We start from the raw sequence: 14,047 nt of genomic DNA on the forward strand, positions 1-14,047 counted from the left end.
GTAGGCTGCCGGAGGAGAAGTTGAGGGTGCTCCGCCAGCAGGTGCACGCGATAAAGGGCGCTAGGAAAGTTACGCTGCGGGGACTGCAGTCCTTGCTCGGCAGCCTTAATTTCGCTTGTAAGGTGATCCCTATGGGAAGAGTTTTTTGTAGATTGCTGGCTAGGGCTACCTGTGGGGTCCGTCTGCCGAGTCATTACATCAGGGTGTCGGTGGGTATGAGAGAGGACTTGGACATATGGGACCGCTTCCTCACTGAGTTTAACGGACGGGTGTTTTTCAGGGATGTGATGAAGGCATCTGGCGAAGCCGGGCTGTTTACGGACGCCTCGGGGAGCGTTGGCTTTGGGGCTTACCTTGGGGGCAAGTGGTGTGCCGAGGTTTGGCCGGAGGCTCGGTCCGAGAGCCCCTTGATTCGGAACCTCGCCTTTTTGGAGCTTTTTCCAGTTGTGGTAGCGGTGTCACTATGGGGCGAGGAGCTCAGGGACAAGAAAGTTATCTTCCACTCTGATAATATGGCAGTGGTACAGGTAATTAACAGTCTATCGGCTTCGTCCCTGCCAGTGGTTAGGTTGTTGCGGCAGCTAGTGCTCTTGTGTATGTCTTGGAACATTGTCTTCCGGGCACGGCACGTGCCGGGCCTGCTGAATGTGGTCGCTGACGCTCTGTCTCGTTCACAGTGGGTGCGGTTCCGGGAAGCAGCGCCGGACGCACAAGCGACAGGGCAGGCATGCCCGGAGGAGATGTGGCGGCTCGGGACGTTGTGCTTGGGCGATACATAAGGAGCTCACTGGCGCCGGGGACTTGGACCGCTTATACTAAGGTTTGGTGTGAATGGGAGGAAATGTTGTCCCAGGCGGGAGCAGGCGATTCTGCAGCTGGTAGGTTGGACACGCTGTTGTGGCTTCTTTGCAGGTTGGTGGCAGGTGGGTCATCCCCTTCTAGGGTGGAGCGCTACATGTCTGCGTTAGCCTTCCTGTTCAAGTTTAACGGGTGGGAAGACCTGACCAAACATTTCTTGGTAAAGCAAACTTTGAAGGGTTTCAAGAAGGGCAGGAGGTCTGTGGATACGAGGAGGCCTGTGTCCTTTGCCACCCTTCAAGGGTTGGTGGGGTTGTTGAACGAAGTGTGTAGTTCGGCATTTGAAGTAACTGTGTTCTCTGTGGCTTTCGTGTGGGCTTTCTTTGGGGCTTTTCGTATTGGCGAATTGGTGAGCGCCAATAGGTCGGGGGCGTCGGGCCTCCGGTATGAGGATGTGGCTATAGAACAGGACAAGGTCGTGATTTGGCTCCGGCGCTCGAAGACGGATGTCTTCGGAAAAGGTAAGAATGTTGTCCTGTCCTCACTACCAGGGTCCCCGGTGTGCCCGGTTGCGTGTGGGGACGTGTTTTTACGGGTTCGCCCGCAGGTTGGTGGTTGCTTCCTGATTCACGAGGATGGGAAGGCGCTGTCGCGCTTTCAGTTCTTGCGAGTCTTCCGCATGGGGTTGACGAGATTGGGCTTGCAGCCCGGACAATTTGGTACGCACTCCTTCCGTATCGGGGCTGCGACTGAGGCGGCGCGGCTCGGGCTGGGGGAGGAGCGGATAAAGCAGATTGGGAGATGGGAATCCATCAGGTTCCGTGCATATGTAAGGCCGGAAAGGTTGGTGTGAATGGAATGTTGTGGATGTGGGAAAAGGGTGCTCTGCCGGTTAACTGAATTTGTTTCCTTTCAGGCTTGGTCGCTTGGCTGGTGGGTCACTCGTTTGTCTACTGGGCGGAGAAGAGGGCCGCAGTTCGGAGACAAGGCACACAACTGGGTTTTCTTCTGGACACAGTGGACCTTCGGTGGTTTGGTTTTAGGGGTTTCAGCTGGCAGAGTATTGTCAGGATCGGGACAGGGATCCAACACGCAAAGTACAAACAGGTACAGGGTACGTATACCGGTCCTTAGAATGGCCGGGCTAACGTACAGAGAGTATAGAGAATGGTCAGAGACAAGCCGAGGTCGAGGGAACGAGAAGACAGGTAAGCGAGGAACAAGCCGGGTCAAGGATAACGGAGGTAAACAGAGTAAGGAAACAAGCCGGGTCGAAACCAAAAGGATAACTGAGAAACACCAGAGCACTGTGTGACTAGACAGGCTAGAACCACGACAGGGCAATGAGCAACAGGGCGAAGTATGTTTAAATACCCTGGCTAGAGAGGATAGACACGCCTCCGACGAAACCTGATTAGTCTGTCTCGGACTGAGTGACAGGTCGTTCCGGATTGGCGTGATGACGTCGGCCTCCGGGCACCATGCTACAAAAGGAAGAGACTCCCTCGCGGCCGGCGTTTGTGTGACCGGGTCGACCGCGAGGAACAGAGGAAACATGGCGTCCGGACGGATGAACGTCTAAGTCTCTACCTCTCTCGGAGGTAGAGACTTCAGGTACCCTGACAGTACCCCCCCCCTCAGATACGCCCACCGGGCGGAAAGAACCGGGACGAGATGGAAAGCGAGAGTGATACGCCCTGCGGAGACGAGGAGCATGAACATCCTCCTGAGGTACCCAACTCCTCTCCTCAGGACCGTATCCCTTCCAATCGACCAGATATTGTACTTTCCCCCGGGAGATACGAGAATCAATAATAGAGTTAACCTCATACTCCTCCTGACCCTCCACCTGAACAGGACAAGGAGGGGCTGTTGTGGAGGAGAACCTGTTACAAATAAGAGGTTTCAGCAACGACACATGAAACGAGTTAGGGATGCGTAAGGTATCAGGAAGAGCTAGACGATACGCAACTGGATTGATACGAGACAACACCCTGTAAGGTCCAATATAACGGGGAGCGAACTTCATGGAGGGCACCTTTAAACGGATGTTCCTCGTGCTCAACCATACCCTATCACCCGGAACAAAGAGCGGAGCCGCCCTTCTACGTTTATCAGCATGTTTCTTAACCAGCATAGAATTGTGCGTAAGGATTTGCCGAGTTTGATCCCACAACTTCCTCAAATTAGCAACATGAACATCAACCGACGGCACCCCCTGGGAAGGAGAAGCCGAAGGAAGAATAGACGGGTGAAAGCCATAATTCATGAAGAAGGGGCTTGAATGAGTAGAATCGCAAACGAGATTGTTGTGTGCAAACTCTGCCCAAGGAATCAAACCGACCCAATCATCCTGGTGTTCGGAAACAAAACATCGCAAATATTGTTCAATTTTCTGGTTGGTACGTTCAGCAGCTCCATTAGACTGAGGGTGATAGGCAGAAGAAAAGTTCAATTTGATACCAAGTTGCGAACAGAAGGACCTCCAAAAACGGGAAATAAATTGGGAACCTCTGTCAGACACAATTTGAGAGGGTATCCCATGTAGGCGAAAAATCTCCCTAGCGAATATCTCGGCCAATTCGGGAGAAGATGGAAGTTTAGGCAGAGGAATGAAGTGTGCCATCTTAGTGAATCTGTCAACCACGGTGAGGATAACAGTCTGTTTTTTAGAGATAGGTAGATCGACAATAAAGTCCATGGCCAAGCAGGACCACGGCTTCTCTGGAACTTCTAAGGGGTGCAGGAATCCACAAGGAAGCGTATGAGGTTGTTTGGTCTTAGTACAAACCTCACATGCAGCGATGAAATCTTTAGTATCCCTACGTAAAGCAGGCCACCAGAAATCCTTAGAGATCAACGCAAAAGTCTTGCGAATACCAGGATGTCCCGCCATCTTGCTGTTATGGAAACACTGCAACAGTTCCAGTTGAAGAGCAGGAGGAACGAAATGTCGACCCACAGGAGTCTGTCTAGGTGCTAAATGTTGTAGCTTAACGATCTCGGCCAGTAACGGAGAATGAATCCTGAGATTCGTATTAGCAACAATATTGCATTTCGGAACTATAGAGGAAAGGACCGGCTCAGGTACAGTAGAAGGTTCATACTGGCGAGATAAGGCATCGGCTTTAGAATTTTTTGAACCAGGTCTATAAGTCAGCACATAGTTGAAGTGAGTCAGGAATAAGGACCAACGAGCCTGCCTAGAGGACAGGCGCTTAGCCTCCCCAATGTAGGACAAGTTCTTGTGGTCCGTCAGGATAGTAATAGGGTGTAAGGTTCCCTCTAATAAATGTCTCCATTCCTTTAAGGCTTTAATGACCGCTAAGAGTTCTCTGTCGCCGATGTCATATCTGCTCTCAGGGCCCGAAAGTTTCTTAGAAAAAAAACCACATGGGTGCAATGGTTTATCTACCCCCAATCTTTGTGACAGAACCGCCCCTACTCCTGTCTCAGAGGCATCGACCTCGAGCAGGAACGGTAAGGTCGTATCCGGATGGACTAGTATTGGAGCAGAAGCAAAAAGTTCTTTGAGACTCTTGAAAGCAGCTAGAGCATCAGTAGACCATGTCTTAGTATCCGCCCCTTGTTTGGTCATATTGGTGATGGGCGCAATAATAGACGAGTAGCCCTTAATGAAGCGTCTATAATAATTAGAGAAGCCAATAAATCTCTGAATAGCTTTGAGTCCCTGAGGCAATGGCCAATCTAAAATAGACTGGAGTTTGTCAGGATCCATCTTAAAGCCCTCCCCAGAAATCACGTATCCAAGAAAGTCTATCTGGGTCTGGTCAAAACTGCATTTCTCAAGTTTACAGTACAAACCATGTTGTAAAAGTTTGTGTAATACCTGTCTGACTTGTCGATGGTGGGTCTCAATCTCTTTAGAGTGTATGAGTATGTCATCCAGGTAGACAATAACACAATCATGTTGAAATTCCCTAAGAACTTCGTTAATCAAATCTTGGAAAACTGCAGGTGCGTTACAGAGACCAAAAGGCATGACCGTATACTCATAATGACCATAGCGGGTATTAAACGCTGTCTTCCACTCATGGCCTTGCTGAATTCTCACCAAGTTGTACGCCCCTCTGAGGTCCAACTTGGTGAAAATCTTAGAGCCCTTTAACCGATCAAAGAGTTCTGTAATCAAGGGGATAGGATAGGCATTCCTGATGGTTATTTTATTCAACCCTCGATAATCGATACAAGGTCTGAGTGACCCATCCTTCTTCTTAACAAAAAAGAACCCAGCCCCGGCAGGAGATGAGGATCTCCTGATAAATCCCTTGTCTAAATTCTCCTGAATATACTCCTCTAAAACAGCATTCTCTTTAGTGGATAGAGGGTATACATTGCCCCTAGGAGGCATGGTACCAGGTAATAGGTTAATTTTACAATCAAAGGACCTGTGTGGAGGTAGAGTATCAGCGTTCCTTTTATCGAATACTGCCTTTAAGTCCATGTACAAAGGAGGTATCTGTCTCTCTTTAGGCTGGGTAGTAGTGTCAGGTGTGTAAATTACAGCCAAAGGGGATACCTTCTGTAAACACCTCTCCTGACAACCCTGACCCCACGAGAGTATCTCCCCTAACTCCCAATCGATAGTAGGGTTATGTCTCTTTAACCATGGATACCCCAGGACTATGGGAACGGAAGGGGACGAAATAAGCATAAGAGATATACTCTCCTCGTGTAAGATACCAACAGACAGGCTCATGGATATAGTCTCACGAGTAATAACAGGCTCGAGTAGTGGTCTACCATCAATGGCCTCAACGGCCAAGGGGGTCTCTCTTAACTGGGAAGGAATAGTGTGCTTAGTGGCAAAGGCTTGATCGATAAAATTCTCAGCAGCGCCGGAATCTATCAATGCCACGGTCTTAAGTACTTCCTTCTTCCATGTTAAAGAAACTGGTAGTAAAAGCCTGTGATTTTTGTAATTATGCGTAGAGGACAAAATAGAAACACCCAAGGCCTGTCCTCTAGAGAAACTTAGGTGCGGGCGTTTCCCGAGCGAACAGGACAATTCAGGCGTAAATGACCTCTGACTCCACAATACATACACAATCCCTCCCTTCTCCTGTACAGTCTCTCCTCTTCTGAGAGATGAGTATTGCCTATCTGCATAGGTTCAGGAATTAGTGAGGTATTGGACTCAGGACTTAGAAATGCAGGTGCTAATTTAAAGGCAGGTCTTAGGTTCCTCTCTCGAGTGTTCTGTCTTTCTCTTATACGTTCATCAATACGAGAAATGAACGAAATTAAGTCCTCTAAATTCTCTGGTAGCTCCCTAGTAGCAATTTCGTCAAGGATAACATCTGATAACCCGTTCAAGAATACATCCATATAAGCCTGTTCATTCCACTTAACTTCTGACGCCAGAGACCTGAACTCTAGTGCATAATCCACTAATGTTCGGTTCTCCTGTCTCAGGCGCAACAGTAATCTGGCTGCATTGACCTTTCTACCAGGGGGGTCAAAAGTTCTTCTAAAAGCAGCTACAAAGGCAGTATAATTGTATACCAACGGGTTATCGTTCTCCCATAATGGGTTAGCCCATCTCAGAGCTTTCTCAATGAGTAAGGTGATAATAAACCCAACCTTTGCCCTATCGGTAGGATAGGAGCGAGGTTGCAATTCAAAGTGAATGCTGATCTGGTTTAAAAAACCACGACACTTCTCAGGTGACCCACCATAACGTACAGGTGGAGTAACACGGGAAGAGGCACCTACAGTAGCTACCTCTAGGCCTGAACCTACAGAGGAAATAGGAGTAGGACGCGTCTCCTCTGGAGGATTATTAGCACGAGACAACAATGCCTGTAGTGCTAAGGCCATTTGGTCCATTCTGTGTTCCATGGCGTCAAACCTGGAATCAGAGGAACCAACCTGACTGTTTGTACCTGCAGGATCCATTGGCCCTGTCGTAATGTCAGGATCGGGACAGGGATCCAACACGCAAAGTACAAACAGGTACAGGGTACGTATACCGGTCCTTAGAATGGCCGGGCTAACGTACAGAGAGTATAGAGAATGGTCAGAGACAAGCCGAGGTCGAGGGAACGAGAAGACAGGTAAGCGAGGAACAAGCCGGGTCAAGGATAACGGAGGTAAACAGAGTAAGGAAACAAGCCGGGTCGAAACCAAAAGGATAACTGAGAAACACCAGAGCACTGTGTGACTAGACAGGCTAGAACCACGACAGGGCAATGAGCAACAGGGCGAAGTATGTTTAAATACCCTGGCTAGAGAGGATAGACACGCCTCCGACGAAACCTGATTAGTCTGTCTCGGACTGAGTGACAGGTCGTTCCGGATTGGCGTGATGACGTCGGCCTCCGGGCACCATGCTACAAAAGGAAGAGACTCCCTCGCGGCCGGCGTTTGTGTGACCGGGTCGACCGCGAGGAACAGAGGAAACATGGCGTCCGGACGGATGAACGTCTAAGTCTCTACCTCTCTCGGAGGTAGAGACTTCAGGTACCCTGACAAGTATAAGTGGTGAAATTTTTGGGATGTTGTCCAAGGGGTTTGCCCCGGATATACTGTTGATTCACGGTGGGGGCAATGACTTAGGTTTGGTCCCCCAGAAGGTGTTGGTCAGGAGAATGAAGAGGGACCTGGACAGGGTGAGGGCTCTGGTCCCAGGAGTTACAATAGTTTGGTCTGAAATGGTGCCGCGGTTGAACTGGAGGCATGCCAGGGACCCGGCGGCTGTGGCACGTTGCCGTGGTAAAGTAAATAAGGCCATGTCTGTCTTTATTAGGAGACTAGGGGGGGTCCCAGTGAGGCACTTTGAATTGGAGGGCGGGTTGCCCGGTTATTTTAGGCGGGATGGTGTGCACCTGTCTGATGTGGGGTGTGATCTATTAAATCTAGGTTTCCAGGAAGGTATTTCTAAAGCCCTATTTATGTGTGGTGGGGGTCGCTCGAGACATTAAGGGTTCAAGTCTCTTGCTATGGCGGGATAGGGCTTGGGTAATTGGAAGGTAGGAGGAGTATAAATTGGTTAGGCTGGATTAGACTGGAGTGTGAAATGGTTTGTGGGTTCGAGCTCATCGGTGGCTCCGAACCAGGTGGTGTAGGGGGGTCTCGGTACACCCCTACAGTTAAAAAAGTTATGGATATGGGGCCTCTTTGGTAGGCCATGTCGAACCAGGTGGTGTAGGGGGGTCTCGGTACACCCCTACAGTTAAAAAAGTTATGGATATGGGGCCTCTTTGGTAGGCCATGTGTTATGTGTTATTTGTTATTTATAATGTTATTTATTGTTATTGGGCGGGGTCATTGCCGGGGGTAATTTATGTACGGTGGGGGGTAGAGGTATATTTACATTTGTGGCAATGACCCTAATTTGTTAACTTGTTTATAAAAATAAATAAAGCTGTGGACTTTTATATTCCAACAGAAATACGGTGTCTGTAAGTTATTGGGGGGTTGGGGTAAACAGCGCACCTGCCGAATAATCGACTGTGCGCATGTCATGAAGCCCATGGAACAGCGCAGTCAGGGGAGTGGGCCTTGACAGAGCCAGGAGTAGGCAGGGGAGTAACCAGTTAAAGGGGCGTGGTTATTGGTAAATGGGGGTTGGACAATAGGAGTATATTAAGCGGCCATTTTATGACTAAGGGACATTTTAACTAAACTGACACTTGCCTGGTAATTGTCCCTCCCACCCTCCCTGTTGTTTTGGAGTTCCCGTTTGGTCACAGCGGCGGGATAGGGCTTGGGTAATTGGAAGGTAGGAGGAGTATAAATTGGTTAGGCTGGATTAGACTGGAGTGTGAAATGGTTTGTGGGTTCGAGCTCATCGGTGGCTCCGAACCAGGTGGTGTAGGGGGGTCTCGGTACACCCCTACAGTTAAAAAAGTTATGGATATGGGGCCTCTTTGGTAGGCCATGTCGAACCAGGTGGTGTAGGGGGGTCTCGGTACACCCCTACAGTTAAAAAAGGTATGGATATGGGGCCTCTTTGGTAGGCCATGTGTTATGTGTTATTTGTTATTTATAATGTTATTTATTGTTATTGGGCGGGGTCATTGCCGGGGGTAATTTATGTACGGTGGGGGGTAGAGGTATATTTACATTTGTGGCAATGACCCTAATTTGTTAACTTGTTTATAAAAATAAATAAAGCTGTGGACTTTTATATTCCAACAGAAATACGGTGTCTGTAAGTTATTGGGGGGTTGGGGTAAACAGCGCACCTGCCGAATAATCGACTGTGCGCATGTCAAGAGCATATATAATGCCAAGAGCATCAGGATGACCACCAGCCATGTGTCCTGGGGTAACCTAGCGGCACTAACAATAGACATCAACAGAGGTACTAGAAGTCCACATATATCTGCAAGCATTCAAACCAACCCTTCAATTTTGTACAGCTATAATCTAGATTATTAGCTGCATCAGTAATTTTGGCAGAGATATATCCTAACGGCTAAAATCCAAATGACAATCACTCTGGGTGCAGCAAAAGATAATGTTCAATAAAAAGATATTAGAGAACATATAACAAATATTAATAAACATATTCTAGCTAAACACTTGTAATACAAACAAGGCAATCATCTTTTGCAGCACTAATCATATATTTCACATGATTGCAGTTAAAACATATCATAGGCTATCCAAACAATTTAATCTTAACACAGGTATAAAGATACAAAGAAACTATACAGTTTAATACTTAGCATCCAAGGATCTTTGATGAAATGAAGATGATGATTTCTGCTGCTTTTGTTAGATTAACCTGGATGTCCCTGGATAAAAACATGGGCCTAGAGCAAACACTTGCAGCCAGATAAAATTAGTACAGCTGCCAGGACCTGTGAACAGGTCTTTAAACATCAGCATTGCATGAATAGCAAGAAGCTATTATTGATTTATTGGTAGAGATGGTAAATTAATATGAACCATGTTTGCTTAACACCTAAAAGCCTATCGATGTTTGCGAGAATTCATTTTTAACCAGATTGAAACAGGGTACAATCCCACCAGATATGCCTTCCATCCTCTAACAGCAAAACAACAAAAACAACATAGGGAAACCTCTTTTCCATCTGTGAGGCAGTTAGATACCACATTTAGGAAGTGATTTGACAGACCGCTTTTGAAACGCTTGCTCAAAATAGTTCCATAGTTTCAGAGGTAACGGTCGGTCTAGTTCGAGGGTTATTAACCGAATAAAAAGGTAAACGGGTCCCCTGGCTCATGGGCAGGGTTTGTTTGGTAGATCCAGTTGAACAAACCTGCCGAACAGTGCTCTCCTGGCTTGCCGTGAACAGAAGCAGGCGTTTGTATGGTTTCACCAGTGTTTGGGCCGTTGAGTGGCCGCCTCAGTGTTCCAGGCACTCGACAAATAAGTCCTGCTGCCTGCGTTCATGCAACAAGATGGCACACAAAGAGAACACTTAATTCTTGTGGTTTTCTTTGAACTTAATGAGCCAGGGGGTGGTTGGCGTTCGATACTTAGTCTTCTCAAATGGTAGCAGAATAGGGGCATAAAATATTAAAGAAATGTCTGAACTGAGTAGGAGAATAAATCTGTGGAAAGCAAAATAGGGATTTTGTCACAGTCTGTACTTATTACTAAACTTTAAAAAAAAGCAAATATGAGGAACCTGGAAATCACGTACAGTAAACTATGGCTAACATTAGATATGTGTACATTGTTTATTCCTTTTTTGCATTATGATGTCATAATCAGATCACTTTTTTCCCTATCCAGAAGCATCTTGTCTTTTGTCACAACCAGTGTTTGATATTCTACCAACATCAGTGAAATTGCATTCGATTAATTTTGCCTATGGCCATACCAGTCTGAAAATGCCTGATCTCGTCAGATCTCAGAAGCCATCCAGACTTGGGCCTGCTTAGTACTTGTATGGGAGACCAACTAGGAACCTCAGGTGCCTTAAGCTTTTGTTTATTTCTTTTTTGCATTATGATGTCATAATCAGATCACTTTTTTCCCTATCCAGAAGCGTCTTGTCTTTTGTCGCAACCAGTGTTTGATATTCTACCAACATCAGTGAATTTGCATTCAGTTAATTTTGCCTATGGCCATACCAGTCTGAAAATGTCTGATCTCGTCAGATCTCAGTAGCCATCCAAACTCGGGCCTGGTTAGTACATGTATGTGAGACAAACTAGGAACCTCAGGTGCCATAAGCTTTTGTTTATTTCTTTTTTGCATTATGATGTCATAATCAGATCTCTTTTTTCCCTATCCAGAAGCGTCTTGTCTTTTGTCGCCACCAGTGTTTGATATTCTACCAACATCAGTGAAATTGCATTCAATTAATTTTGCTTATGGCCATACCAGTCTGAAAATGCCTGATCTCGTAAGATCTCAGAAGCCATCCAGACTCGGGCTTGGTTAGTACTTGTATGGGAGACCAACTAGGAACCTCAGGTGCCATAAGCTTTTGTTTATTTATTTTTTGCATTATGATGTCATAATCAGATCACTTTTTTCCCTATCCAGAAGCGTCTTGTCTTTTGTCGCAACCAGTGTTTGATATTCTACTAACATCAGTGAAATTGCATTCAATTAATTTTGCCTATGGTCATACCAGTCTGAAAATGCCTGATCTTGTCAGATCTCCGAAGCCATCCAGACTCGGACTTGGTTAGTACTTGTATGGGAGACCAACTAGGAACCTCAGGTGCCATAAGCTTTTGTTCATTTCTTTTTTGCATTATGATGTCATAATGAGATCACTTTTTTCCCTATCCAGAAGCGTCTTGTCTTTTGTCGCAACCAGTGTTTGATATTCTACCAACATCAGTGAAATTGCCTTCAATTAATGTTGCCTATGGACACACCAGTCTGAAAATGTCCGATCTCAGAAGCCATCCAGACTCGTGCCTGGTTAGTACTTGTATGGGAGACCAACTAGGAACCTCAGGTGCAATACACTTTTGTTTATTTCTTTTTTGCATTATGATGTCATAATCAGATCACTTTTTTCCCTATCCAGAAGCGTCTTGTCTTTTGTCGCAACCAGTGTTTGATATTCTACCAACATCAGTGAATTTGCATTCAATTAATTTTGCCTATGGCCATACCAATCTGAAAATGCCTGATCTCGTCAGATCTCAGAGGCTATCCAGACTCGGGCTTGGTTAGTACTTGTATGGGAGACCAACTAGGAACCTCAGGTGCCATAAGCTTTTGTTTATTTATTTTTTGCATTATGATGTCATAATCAGATAACTTTTTTCCCTATCCAGAAGCGTCTTGTCTTTTGTCGCAACCAGTGTTTGATATTCTACTAACATCAGTGAAATTGCATGCAATTAATTTTGCATATGGCCATACCAGTCTGAAAATGCCTGATCTTGTCAGATCTCCGAAGCCATCCAGACTCGGACTTGGTTAGTACTTGTATGGGAGACCAACTAGGAACCTCAGGTGCCATAAGCTTTTGTTTATTTATTTTTTGCATTATGATGTCATAATCAGATCACTTTTTTCCCTATCCAGAAGCGTCTTGTCTTTTGTCGCAACCAGTGTTTGATATTCTACTAACATCAGTGAAATTGCATTCAATTAATTTTGCCTATGGCCATACCAGTCTGAAAATGCCTGATCTCGTCAGATCTCAGAAACCATCCAGACTTGGGCCTGCTTAGTACTTGTATGGGAGACCAACTAGGTACCTCAGGTGCCATAAGCTTTTGTTTATTTCTTTTTTGCATTATGATGTCATAATCAGATCACTTTTTTCCCTATCCAGAAGCATCTTGTCTTTTGTCACATCCAGTGTTTGATATTCTACCAACGTCAGTGAAATTGCATTCGATTAATTTTGCCTATGGCCATACCAGTCTAAAATGCCTGATCTCGTCAGGTCTCAGAAGCCATCCAGAATTGGGCCTGCTTAGTACTTGTATGGGAGACCAACTAGGAACCTTAGGTGCAGTAAGCTTTTGTTTATTTCTTTTTTGCATTATGATGTCATAATCAGATCACTTTTTTCCCTATCCAGAAGCGTCTTGTCTTTTGTCGCAACCAGTGTTTCTGATATTCTACCAACATCAGTGAAATTGCCTTCAATTAATGTTGCCTATGGACACACCAGTCTGAAAATGCCTGATCTCAGAAGTCATCCAGACTTGAGCCTGGTTAGTACTTGTATGGGAGACCAACTAGGAACCTCAGGTGCCATAAGCTTTTGTTTATTTCTTTTTTGCATTATGATGTCATAATCAGATCACTTTTTTCCCTATCCAGAAGCGTCTTGTCTTTTGTCGCAACAAGTGTTTGATATTCTACCAACATCAGTGAAATTGCATTCGATTAATTTTGCCTATGGCCATACCAGTCTGAAAATGCCTGATCTCGTCAGATCTCAGAAGCCATCCAGACTTGGGCCTGCTTAGTACTTGTATGGGAGACCAACTAGGAACCTCAGGTGCCTTAAGCTTTTGTTTATTTCTTTTTTGCATTATGATGTCATAATCAGATCACTTTTTTCCCTATCCAGAAGCGTCTTGTCTTTTGTCGCAACCAGTGTTTGATATTCTACCAACATCAGTGAATTTGCATTCAGTTAATTTTGCCTATGGCCATACCAGTCTGAAAATGTCTGATCTCGTCAGATCTCAGTAGCCATCCAAACTCGGGCCTGGTTAGTACATGTATGTGAGACAAACTAGGAACCTCAGGTGCCATAAGCTTTTGTTTATTTCTTTTTTGCATTATGGTGTCATAATCAGATCACTTTTTTCCCTATCCAGAAGCGTCCTGTCTTTTGTCGCAAACAGTGTTTGATATTCTATCAACATCAGTGAAATTGCATTCAATTAATTTTGCCTATGGCCATACCAGTCTGAAAATGCCTGATCTCGTAAGATCTCAGAAGCCATCCAGACTCGGGCTTGGTTAGTACTTGTATGGGAGACCAACTAGGAACCTCAGGTGCCATAAGCTTTTGTTTATTTCTTTTTTGCATTATGATGTCATAATGAGATCACTTTTTTCCCTATCCAGAAGCGTCTTGTCTTTTGTCGCAACCAGTGTTTGATATTCTACCAACATCAGTGAAATTGCCTTCAATTAATGTTGCCTATGGACACACCAGTCTGAAAATGTCAGATCTCAGAAGCCATCCAGACTCGTGCCTGGTTAGTACTTGTATGGGAGACCAACTAGGAACCTCAGGTGCAATACACTTTTGTTTATTTCTTTTTTGCATTATGATGTCATAATCAGATCACTTTTTTCCCTATCCAGAAG

General features: G+C 45.6%; 8 pseudogenes; all 8 read left to right on the forward strand.

The window, feature by feature from the left end:
• Window positions 1-10,605: 10,605 nt before the first annotated feature.
• LOC134584199 (5S ribosomal RNA) lies at window positions 10,606-10,724 on the forward strand (annotated as a pseudogene).
• Window positions 10,725-11,111: 387 nt separating this feature from the next.
• On the forward strand, window positions 11,112-11,230 carry LOC134583779 (5S ribosomal RNA; annotated as a pseudogene).
• Window positions 11,231-11,364: 134 nt separating this feature from the next.
• LOC134583740 (5S ribosomal RNA) lies at window positions 11,365-11,483 on the forward strand (annotated as a pseudogene).
• A 377-nt stretch (window positions 11,484-11,860) lies between these two features.
• On the forward strand, window positions 11,861-11,979 carry LOC134584467 (5S ribosomal RNA; annotated as a pseudogene).
• Window positions 11,980-12,113: 134 nt separating this feature from the next.
• On the forward strand, window positions 12,114-12,232 carry LOC134583648 (5S ribosomal RNA; annotated as a pseudogene).
• Window positions 12,233-12,366: 134 nt separating this feature from the next.
• Window positions 12,367-12,485, forward strand: LOC134584260 (5S ribosomal RNA; annotated as a pseudogene).
• Window positions 12,486-13,116: 631 nt separating this feature from the next.
• On the forward strand, window positions 13,117-13,235 carry LOC134584211 (5S ribosomal RNA; annotated as a pseudogene).
• Window positions 13,236-13,622: 387 nt separating this feature from the next.
• On the forward strand, window positions 13,623-13,741 carry LOC134584259 (5S ribosomal RNA; annotated as a pseudogene).
• The last annotated feature ends 306 nt before the right edge of the window (window positions 13,742-14,047 follow it).

The sequence above is a fragment of the Pelobates fuscus genome, chromosome 13 (genome assembly GCF_036172605.1).
Source record: "Pelobates fuscus isolate aPelFus1 chromosome 13, aPelFus1.pri, whole genome shotgun sequence".
Taxonomy (NCBI): domain Eukaryota; kingdom Metazoa; phylum Chordata; class Amphibia; order Anura; family Pelobatidae; genus Pelobates; species Pelobates fuscus.